This window comes from Megalobrama amblycephala, linkage group LG9, assembly GCF_018812025.1.
Source record: "Megalobrama amblycephala isolate DHTTF-2021 linkage group LG9, ASM1881202v1, whole genome shotgun sequence".
Taxonomy (NCBI): Eukaryota; Metazoa; Chordata; class Actinopteri; order Cypriniformes; family Xenocyprididae; genus Megalobrama; species Megalobrama amblycephala.
Genome location: NC_063052.1, coordinates 21102776 through 21115376, shown reverse-complemented (window position 1 = coordinate 21115376; position 12601 = coordinate 21102776). Strand labels below are relative to the sequence as shown.

Below are 12601 nucleotides of genomic sequence, written 5' to 3'. Positions count from 1 at the left end.
CATCCAATAAACTGACAGTTCCAACTGGCGATTAACAAGTCAAGGCGGTACAGACAGAATGCTCTTCTAATTTTACATCACGTACCGGAGTGTTCCTGGGCGAATGTTTAATCTTAATGTGAGCCGTAGTGGAATATAGAAAGTGGTCAGCTTGAATGATATTCAAAAGGGTAAGCACACGCTGCTTTGTTTACTCATTTGTGTATGTGCCTGCAGTCTCCCATTCTGAATTACGAATATATATGCGCAGAACGTGCGTGCTTCCTTGCTGACAGTCAGCTGTAGTTCTCTTGGTGCGTTCACGTGCAGTTTTTTTTCCCCCTGACGCAGGTGACGCAAGACAACACAGTTGGCTTTTATCAGTGCTAGTTCCCACATAGCAAATGTTTTCTGGCCCAGCTCCGGGCCACACGATCACGTTTCCCTCGGCCCAAGTACCGCAAAGAATGACGGCCCTGAAGTGGCCCAGAACTGGATTAAAGACAGGGGTCACACATGGGCCATAACCGGCCCGAATCTCAGCCAGTTAATCACCCTTAACTGGCCCTGAAGTGGGCCAATACAGGTTTTATTATTGGTACCAATTCTCAGCCATATGTTAACCATATCACCACCACTCTTTAACCAGAAACCCCAAAAATGAGCCATAACCCAGCCTAATCTTACCCAAACCATGTGAACAAATGAGTCACAAGAAAATTCAATTCTCAAAATTAGTTTATTTAACAATATTGCACAAGCCAATAATAATAATAATAATAATAATAATAATAATAATAATAACCACATTCAGAATTGTGTAACTGTGTGAAGGCTATTTTATTTAGTACAATCAAAGCATATCTTATTACCACCTCATGAATATATGAATGAATCTAGCACTGAAATGTAAAGATATTATAATGTAATTTTACTCTCAACAAATATAGAGCAAATAAAAAAAAAAAAAAAAAAATACTTAAAACAAGTTTACACATCAGAATGTTTGTATGTGTGAGGGAGAACGTGATCCTATTTAGGACTGTCCTCAGGAAGTGAAGTACAGCTCTGCAGCCCCTCATTTCTCCACAAGTGCTCTCTCCTTATTCCAGCAGACTATTAGTCTTGTGGTGTCAGACAATTTTTTCCTCACAGCAGCTAAAAGACAAAATAATAATACAAAATTAATAAATACATATACAAACATTCATCCATCTACTGTAAATAAATGTAGGTAACAAATGAAAAATAAGGTTGCTTTGGTGTTTTTTTACAGGAAATGATTGCCAATAATATGGCACTATTGAATGACTAACTGGCTTGTCAGAGTTTGACAACAGTATTATGACAAATAAGACCATTTTAGCAAACAAAAACCTTAAAAATGTTGAGATATGGAAACTGTGGTGTAAACAGAGTAACCAATGCACTGTTGAAGTACTGATAATGTAACGCATTCAAAGCATAACATCTTATTTCCACCTCAAAAAAAGTGCATTTAATTTCAAAATGTACTGGTCTGTCTTAAACGGTTACTTATTGCATAGGTTAATGTAAACTAACAATGACCTCCTACAAATACCAAAAACATGTCTTTGTTTATGTGACACAATGATTATTCCAGATTTGATTCTACATGACTGATGCAAAATGCTTACGAAATAACAAATTGCTTTATTGTTTTAAGAATGTCTACTAGCTAAAACAAAAATATCAGACATAGACCTATCCTGATTATCAAAGTCAGAGATTAGATTTAGATAATTAAATCTGATTGTACAATCTTTGAATCACTTTCAGTTAAAAAAGTCAATTACTGTTGCGGATTTTGCTGTGATTTTTTAACAACAGTGGGCTACATTGTTCCGCACACTGGACAGGAAGCACCGCGCCTCGGACATCCCGCAGGCCGGTCTATCTCACCCCGGTCGCGTCAATCCTCATATCTGGGTTCTCAAGTTCAAGGGGCAGTGAATCAGCTACCTTATAGGCAAAATTCACTTCAATAAAGAACTAAGTGGCATCCGAGTTTCATCTAAAGCGCCAAAAATGGGTTGTTATTCTATTTTTAAAGATAGCTGTTACGAGTGATGGAATTCATTAATCATAATAACCAAAATAATCTGTGAGTTTAAACCGCATTTGGCGGCTTTTTTGTAAAAAAATTTAAGTTCAATTCTTTCCAAAAGGCCAAATATTGATTCAAAACATCTAACATAACATAACATCTAATGTTAGGTCGTACACAACATAACTTCACTTACCTAGAACAGCGGTTGTCCGACAGACGTCTTCACCCTTCAGTGGGAGAAATTTCAACCGACGCATCACGTGAACCTCATCCACCAACCAGAAAAGCTACTGTTACCGTGGAGATCGCGCCAAAATAAACAATAGTTGACCGCCCAGTTGTATAACTATACATATATTTTTAAATAAACTGTTATGTAGGGGAAATATATATATATATATATATATAGGGGGGGGGGGGGGGGGGGGGTAAATCTTGCCTTGAATATAGCAGGCCTAAATACTTACAATTGTCCAGTACACAGAGTATGCACATAATCGCTACACTGATCTGGGCCACACACCTCACATCCACAATCGGCCCAAATGTTGTCTGCCGTCATGCATGCAGTGCCATCATTGCCACACATGGCCCACGGTTGGCTGACATGATGCATGCCAGTGCCGGCAACACGCCAGCAGTGCCATTATGAGGCCACATTTGGGCCAAGTCGGTTTGCTATGTGGGTTCTTTGCTGTCGGTTTGGGGAGTCCCAGTTCGGCGTTTCGAGTGTCCAAGTCAAGGAAGGAGAGATGATAAAGTTGGTTGGGGCAATGGGTAGGGGTCAGCGTCTATGTAGCGTAGCGTTTGGTCCACTGTTTGGCTATACTGTCGTGCTCTGGTCTGTTGGTCAGGTACTGTGTGGCGATGCTTCCTACCAGAGGATCAGCTGTAAGGAAAAGGAATAGTGAGAGGAGTTAATAATAGTTTGGCCCCCTTCACACTATTGTCTGAACTGGTCTATTGTGTTTTCCTACTTTAGAAACACTCCCACAGTGAAGTAGCAAGACACATTAACGCAGATGTTCTGGACTCTGGGGCCTTATTTATAAAGATGTGCATAGAATGATCCTAAACGTGAAAGTACGACAGTTTCCAAAATGTTCCTATGAATTATTCATAAAATGTGTACAAGTGCATCAAGTCCATTTACAGATGCCCTTATGGTTCAGAAGTAGTACGGCACTCATCAGACTTTCTGTAAAATGGTGTGCGAAGGGACATTATTTTCAGAAAAACATTTATACATAATTTCAGCGAAATTGTTAAAGCATTTTAAAATTACATTTTCATAATGTTTAATTAATTGAATTACTGGTATACGAAGTGCCAAAAAGTCTGTAAACATGCTCATCAGCTGCCGTACGCATAACACTTTCATATCAGTTTCTGCCTATATAAATCATGACTTGTTCCTCACTTTTGACATAGGATAATAAAATCCATAGAATTCAGGTTCAAATCCGTTTGTGCATATATATATTATAAAAGAAGCCCCCTGGATCCTAAAAAAACAAACAAACAAAAGCCAGATTGAGAAAGCTCTTGCCATTTTCGGTAGATCAGGTGGTCTGTGGGCTCTCTTTTTGAGAATGAAACTGCACCCTTATGATTCCAGCATGTCTGATCACTTATTTAATGCAGGAAAGGAAAGTGTGTCAGGACTTCAGAGGGGTTAAAGGTTGTTACTCCAGAGACACATGTAGGAGATTGTGATTGGGATGAAAGCCTGTGAGAGGTTAAAGAACTGTCATTGGCTCTTGCCCCATGATAATGAGCTGAATCTCATAGATGTCACAAAGACTGGAGGGGATGGGCACACAACATGGGGGGAGGGTTGGATATCTTGATTCAGACCCAAAGCCTGAGCTCAACAGCAGGGAAACCGGGGGATGGGTGTGTGAGAGAAACATTTAAAAGAGTCAAAGTCTTGATAGGTTTTTTTTTTTTTTTGAGCAACGGTATAGTAGATTAGTGCTGCATGCTATTCTCTCAACACAAACATACAAATGAATGCGGTGAGAAAACAGCATATAAGAAAGCATCCAATTACAGGAATGCAGATATATTCAAACCAGCTCTTCAATTCAACACTCTGGTGTCTTCATGATTTTACTTGTGTCTGACCTCGACAGAATGAGAAGAAATTAAGATTTCCATGTAAAAGGCGTCTCTTTGTAGCACTCACAATTCATATACACAATTATGTCTTTCATGTCATTTCGACCAAGGTTTATTAATTAGAAAGTATGGTTAATATAAACCACTTTCCCTTTAACAATCAGCCAGGAGAAAATTTTGATTTTAACATGTAACATGTTTTGCTTCAAAAAAATAAAATAAATAATAATTCACTAGGACTGGACATTGACAAATTTCACAGTTGGATTTGATTTTGAGTCAGAAGCTTGCAATTTGATAACCTTCAAATTCAATTTTGATTAATTTGGTTAATTAACCAATAAACCATACAGGGAACCACAGCTGGTACATCATTATAATATTAATAGATTTGTACACCGTAAAATCCCCAAAGTTAAATCAACTCTGCTCAGAGTACATATGATCCCTCTCTAAATAGTGTTAAAGTAACACTGAATCAGAGTTAAAGTTAATGAGATAATTAAGCAATTAATAAGGCTGTGACTGAAGTCAGTTGTAGTTCTTGTGTTTCTTTTTTCTTCAGTGATTCTGCTTGTTAACAGCAGGCGTTCATCACTAATGCACAATCATCACTTAATTGCTTAATTATCTCATTAACTTTAACTCTCCTTTAGTGTTATTTTAACACTATTTAGAGAGGGACCATATGTACTCGGAGCAGAGTTGATTTGACTCTGGAGATTTTGCTGTGTAAGCTACTTACACATTACACTTAAGGAAGTTTTAATAATGTTATAATACTTTTTAACGACAATTAGGTTTCTACTCGTTTTTATATATGCCTAAACATTTAAATGGTGGCTGTCAAAACATTCAATATTGAAGCACATGTTAAGAACAAATACAACGCATATGCAATAGCCTATAGTGCATTTATCACAATGCTCTCGAATTTCTTTTTTTTTTAGCTGACTAATGAGTTTTTGGACATTGAACAGCTTTTCTGAGGTAAACGTGACGGTAAATGTAGAATTTTTACAAGTTGTTTTATTGATGCCTTTCCAGGGTTGAAACACTGATTGATCAATTACATGTGACACGATAGGGATTTCGATAACTGTACTGCATCTTTCAACATCCCTTCGGATGTACATGTTTATTTTGTATTGTAACTAGTAGACAGGGAGCTCTGTTTATTATATTATATATTATATATTATATTATATATTATATATTATATATTATATATTATATATTTTATATTATATTATAAAAATAGCCCAAGTTACAAAAACATTTTTATTAGGACTATTTAAAAAAAAAAAAAAAAAAAAAAATATAATAATAATAATAATAATAATAATAATAATTCTGCATCTATTTTTAGGTGTGCCAGCTGCCACTCCCGTGGCTATACCATTGCTTTATGTAGCAACTGTAGCAAATTTTTGGCCTTATTTCACCTCATGACACAGAAACAAGTAAGTCAGTCATCATTACAGTACAGTATGTACTTAATTTAATCTGGAGATAGACTCTTACCATCACATTAAAATATAACCAATGAAAAGGAACAATTAATTTGTAGCACCACTGTGTGAGAAGCAGGATGCCACATTTCCCCAACATATACTGATTACAGTGTTTGACAGATAGTGGGAAGACAAAAAAAAAAAAAAAAAAAAAAAAAAAAGGGTTAAATGATTCTCAAGCTGTATTTTATACCATAGTTGTGGAAAGAAAAGAATCTGAAACATGTATAAAAATAAGGCGTCTGATCTACATCATTTAGCAGCAGTGAAAGCAGCAATAATGGAGAATCTGTTATGCAATTAGACCAGAATATGCAAAATAATGCATGATTGCTTGTTTCTCCTGCAGCTCAATGACCTTGCTCATTTAAATGGAGTGAATGAGCACTGAGCTTATGTTCAGAGATATCTGTGATATAAAATTGAATGCCACTATGAGATACTCATCTACTGCACATTGTACATACTCTGGGGGAAAAACAAAAAACAAACAAACACCCATATCTACTGAATATTGAGTTATTGGCTTGAACAAATAACAGCACTGTAAACCATTATTTATATTGACAATGGGACAATTACTAGCCTTGATGAGCATTTAGAACATTCTATTTGTTTTAAGTTCATGAAACTTACATATAATATAAATTAACCAGGGGTGCATTTCCTAAAGCCAACTATGGTCACAAGTTCAGTCATTACCAACAGAGATCAATGGAACATGCAATCATAGTTGGCTAATGATGCTTTTGGGAAACACACCCCAGAATTGTTGAGTTTGAACTTTAAATTTTCATGGGCATAAATAGTTAAGCTCAAACAGTCACAATGTTACAAAAATGAATACAAAATCAATCTAAAAAGTTTGTTGAAAAATGAACCGATTACCTTAAACTTAAGTTATGCTAAGTTAGAGTTCACAGTTAGGCTGTATCGATCAGACATATTTTAGGCGGGCAACATATACTATACGGACACAAATTTATTTAAAATCATCAAGTGGTTTTTAATACTAAAACAAGACCACTGCATGCATTAATTCAAAGACTATAGAATAACACAAGACGTGTCACTCGTATTGTTTTGACTGGGAGAAAGTGTAACGCGCAATATGGCGGAATAAGTCCCGCCTTCTAAATAAGAGCCAATCGCCGACTGGTAAAGTCATCGCGTCACTTCAGCGGCCGTTAGAATCATCGGTTTCTATAGAAACAGTCAGACGCGCGCCTCCGAAGAGACGCGCATTTAGGTCTGCGCATGCGCATTAGCTTGATCCAGCCTGAAAAATAGTTTTTTTGTCATGATTCGAGCGTTTAGAAACTAAATTTATGAGCCGGTTGTTAGATTTCATTGGTGATTTCAAATATGAAATTTAATCGTAAGGTTGGCGAACAGTTTTGGAGAATTTGATGTTTCCCCATTCAAAGAGATTGCATGACGCCCAGGATGCCCGAGAGGCGTTTCAAAGATGGCCGCCGAGTGAAATGACTTGTCTTAAAGGGACTTTGATTAATTTCTACTTTAACAAGACACACAAGCTAATTAAAAAAAAAAAAAAAAAAAAAAAAAAAAAAAAAGGAAAAAGAAAAATCTGATTAAATGGAGATGCAATGCATTCTGGTATCACTAGTGGTCAATTTTGCACTCTTTAAAGGGATCGTTCACCCAAAAAATGAAAATGGTCATTTTCTCACCCACAGGTTGTTCCAAACCTGTATAAGTGTCTTTGTTCTGCTGAAAACAAAAGGAAGATATTTGGAAGAATGTCAGTAACCAAACAGATCTCATACTCCATTGACTACCATAGTATGTCTTTTCCTACTATGGTAGTCTATGGGGGATGAAATCTGTTTGGTTACTGACATTCTTCCAAATATCTTCCTTTGTTTTCAGCAGAACAAAGACACTTATACAGGTTTGGAACAAACTGAGGGCGAGTAAATGACAAAATTCTATCTCGCATAAAGGGTGAACTATCCCTTTATGCAAGTTTGAGAGCACTAGAAAGAAATATTAATGTCTCAAATTTAAACCTCAGCAAAAACTCCCTCTAGAGTTTCAGGGATTAATTACTTTCAAACTCTGTTTCATTTAATCTGTTTAAAACACTGATTCAATCATTTATCAATCACTTAATGTAAACTGAATTCCTAAAACTTGGTGCCTATGGTTGTTTTGTTAGGAAAACTGACTAAAAATATCTTTGAACATGTGTACGCAGTTTTATACATGAGCATTAAGCAACTGCATATATGCCCACACCTGTAACTGCCTCTGATGTAGTCTAGGTCAAACAGGTGGAGCTCCAACATACTGATAAACACTGGAGCTTCAGCCCATGACCAGCTAACAAGTGCTACTTAGCCCTTTCCAACCACCACTTCTCCTTAGACAAGTTAGAAGTGTGTCACATGGGTGTGTATCTTACCAGGGTTACAGTCTGTGAGTAGAGAGCAGATGGACAGCAGCACTTTGGAGATGGTGAATGCTGGGCTCCAGTTGTCCTTCAGGATGTCCAGACAGATCACACCCTGACTGTTGATGTTGCAGTGGTAGATTCTCATGCAAAACCTCACCTGAGAGATCAGAATAGGACAACAACCGTTGATGTAAACATAAAAATGAGAAACTGTGTCCATTAATTAGTGGTGAGAGAGTCCACAAACATGTTCAAGACAACATTATGAAAACAATTAATTTTGAGAGAAGTGAAACAGATTGTGGTTACTGTGATGGTGAGAAAAAGTTTTGAGGAAAGAAGTTTATGATAAACTAACTTGGTGAAGCAGTGTCGTGTCGTGTCGTGTCGTGTCGTGTCGTGTCGTGTCGTGTCGTGTCGTGTCGTGTCGGAGTAGAAACGAGAGCAAGAGGATCCAAAAACAAACAAAGCACAAAAACCAAGGCACAACAAACCATAGAAAAACAAAACCTGCATGACATATAAATACAAAGACACTAACAAGGTTAACAAGACACAGGTGGAAACAATCAAGGAGCAATGAGGGAATCACAGTAAACAGGAACTGAACTAGACTACAAACTAAAAGTCCAACAAGGAACACAAACACAGAATATGACACTATCCTTCTTTTGTTCACTCATTAGGCTATATCTTTGGTTTGATGTCATTTGAACTATTCATTTAAATTAACTATTTAATAAACTATTTAAATGCTTTTGTGATGAAATAGATGGTTTGGTCCTGAATTATACAACCCATCAGAGAATAAATATGAAATGTACAGTTTAAAAAATACTACACTTGATAAAATATTAATTAAAATTAAAATGAATTAATTTTTTAATATAAATTATTATTATATTATTTAAAGAAAAACAGCACATGCACAGCATTTCAAGCAAAATATTAAACAAAAAAAATAAGTGTAAAATAATGAAATTAAGATCTAGTGCTGAAAGTAAAGGGGGAAAAAACATTTGTGACACTCTGAGGTTGTCAAACGTTAGTGGAACATAAAGTGATGAACTACACCTGTGTTTGCTTCAGGGCACTTGTATAAACCTGAGGAGAACTGACTGTATCTTTATCATCATCAACAACATCATCATCAACAACAACAACCAACCAACAAACAAACAAACAAACAATAATAAAATAAAACCACCAAAACACCAGTTGATTAAACGTTATTGCAAAAATTCCAGTGAAGTGAAGTTCTGAGCTTCCCTAATAATATACAAATGCTGGAGCTCTATTGATTTTAGTTTGGGATATTTTAGGACAGCTTTGCAAGTTTACCCAAGGCTGGGTTCTCTCTGTCCAAATGGACACTTGGCCAGTATACCTGATAGTATACTGTTTGCAAACATCCCGACAGCGCCCACGCTGCTTGGAGCAGTGTTGAGATGAATATGTAAATATGAGGTTGTACGCTACCTCACGCTATTTTCTGTAACACAAAACAAAAATGATGAGAAAAATGCAAAACTGTTTCGAAACCCTGAAACAAACTCCAAATGAACTTTGTTTTGGCCAGTTTAGTTCTAAATTATCTCACACCCATTTATTTTTCGATTTCATATATCAGGGCCTTAACCATATCATCATTCTGAATAGTGGCATTTTGACAGTGAACAAATCTGAACAAAAAAAGAGACTTACTGTTTACCATATAATGGTGAAATGATGTAACCTAGAGAAATTTTTAAATTTGTGAACAAAAATGTCACACTTATGATTTAAAATTAAAGATTTACCACCACTAATTTTGTATCTGAATCAGCACTGACTTCAGCTGAACAACAGCTGAAATGCATCATTTTCCTGTTATCACTTAGGGCCGTTTCATAGTCAACGCATCTGTACGCATACGCGTCCCCGAGGCTACGCATCGTTACGCTTCGGCCGCCATTAGGGCCGTTACATAGTCAACGCGAGAAACGCGAGCAAGCAACGCGAGCGACGCGAGCGACGCGCTCCCTTTTACGCTGCATTCACACGGGGCGTCAGCGTCAACGCTTGACGGAGGGCGTGTCTGAAGCTTGTGTTGACGCGACCATTATAGTGATAACAGCCAATCACATTACATTCCGGTGTTGCACAAACGCAATTGGCTAGCAACTGCTCTAGGGTATTTGCATAGGGCGATCTGATTGGATGACGCCTGCGTTGGCGCTTGAAAAGTTGAGAAATCTTCAACTTCTGCCACTTGCAACGCGAGTGAAGCGACGCGACGGAACCCACAATTCAGTTCGGCAACGCATGACGTCACCCATTCAAAGTAAATGAGAAGCGTTAACGCCGGCGCCCCGTGTGAATGCAGCGTCATAGTCTAAACAGTGGACGCAAGCGTCACGGGCGATGCGTGTATGCAATACACCGCTCACGCAACAGGGGGTAGTAGAGTCGGGTGATATTCAGATCAAAATGGCAACTGAAGAGGAGTGTATTCTGTTGCTGATTTTACATCGGCGGCAACAAAGGCAACGCAGAGATAGACGGTGGTATGTTCGCCCTTTAAATCAAAAAAGAGATCAGGATGAATACGTATAAGTTCGCATAATTTTTCCTCTTCGCCCGCCATTGTATTCAAACCTTCTTCTTCTGTAAACACAATATACTTGAATTAATGTACAATACTTGCAATGTCGCCCCCACCGACAACGCATAGTATTGCGTGCATCGGCGCGTCGCGTATCAAAAACTAGGACGACACATTTGGCTACGCACCGACGCATAATGGCGGCTGAAGCGTAACGATGCGTAGCCTCGGGGACGCGTATGCGTACAGATGCGTACAGATGCGCCCTTATGCGTCGGTGCGTAGCCAAATGTGTCGTCCTAGTTTTTGATACGCGACGCGCCGATGCACGCAATACTATGCGTTGTCGGTGGGGGCGACATTGCAAGTATTGTACATTAATTCAAGTATATTGTGTTTACAGAAGAAGAAGGTTTGAATACAATGGCGGGCGAAGAGGAAAAATTATGCGAACTTATACGTATTCATCCTGATCTCTTTTTTGATTTAAAGGGCGAACATACCACCGTCTATCTCTGCGTTGCCTTTGTTGCCGCCATAGACTGTAAAAAAATATGGACGTAGCGTCCGTGACGTCACCCATAGAGGTTTTTTTTTTTTTTTTTTTTTTTTTTTTTGCAGAACTTTATTGAACAGAGAATTTAACAACCACAAATGGCCTGGTACAAAGTAGAACATTTCTTAGACAACAGACAAGCATCCGACAAAGAACAAATGATTATTAAAAAAAAACAAAAAAACATACCAAATATAACATTTTCTTTTGTTAATACAGGTAAATTTTCAATCTTTGGATATAACCAGTAATGCATATCCTCCCAAAAGGCACAGGCATAGTTACAGTCATAGAAAAGATGTTCTGTTGTTTCGATCTGATCATCACAAAAAGAGCAGTTGTTAACATCAAGACCAAATCGACATCTTAACAACTCTCTGGAAGGATATATACCATTAATAATTTTAAAGTGGACTTCCTTTGCTTTTGATGTAACTGGGTATTTAAGGTATTTTATTCTTAAGACCTTAACTTCAGCTTTAGAAAAGTTTTGAGAAATTGAAAGTTTATTTGAAGAAAAGGGATATAATTCCTTAACGAATGCTTTTCTAATTGTGGTATTAGGTAAATTTATATTAGTGAGAGAAACTCCATTCACCAAAAGCTTAGGAAGAGAAGGGGTTACATTACTTTGAGAAAAATTGAGAGACAACTGAATTATGGATTGTGGAATTGCTTTGATAATAGTATCATATTGTTTCCTGTCAGTTAAATTAAATCTTGAACAAAATATATCAAAAGAAATAATTCCAGTTTTATCTAAAATATGTATCACAGACCATATTCCTTTCTCCCACCAATTTTTGTAAAATAAAGACTTATTTCTAAAAATCACATATCTACAATTCCACAAAGGGATATTATGGGGACTAAAGTTATGCTTGTAGATCAATTTCCAATAAAGTAAAACCTGTTGATGAAACAATGACAATTTAACAGGGAGTCTTTTAAGGTCATAATCGCATCTAAGGAGAAAACTGATTCCTCCTAATTTCATAAAAATTTGACTAACCCATAGAGTTCTGAACAGCAGTTTTGACGCCTAAATGAGGCCGCGGCCATCTTAGCTGCGCGTCACAGCACGTCACTCCCGGATAACTGAAAATGGGCAAAGAGGCGGGGAGGTGGTTTGAGCTGATATGACTGGTTGCTGAAACCACGCCTGCCTAGCTCGACGTGACCATGTTAGCAGCAAAGGAGCTATATATCTATCTAAGATACGATCTAAAATATTAATGAAGATAAGTTTTATCATCAGAACGTTCTAAAGGTTTACTGTCAATCTACGGTGTTTTTTAAGATATAGATGCTCCAACACCAGTAGTGTTGGTTGTGCAAATAACAACATGGAAAATCA

General features: G+C 37.3%; 1 pseudogene; it reads right to left on the bottom strand.

The window, feature by feature from the left end:
* Window positions 1–2482: 2482 nt before the first annotated feature.
* LOC125276225 overlaps window positions 2483–12601 on the bottom strand; it is a 28893-nt pseudogene continuing 18774 nt past the window's right edge.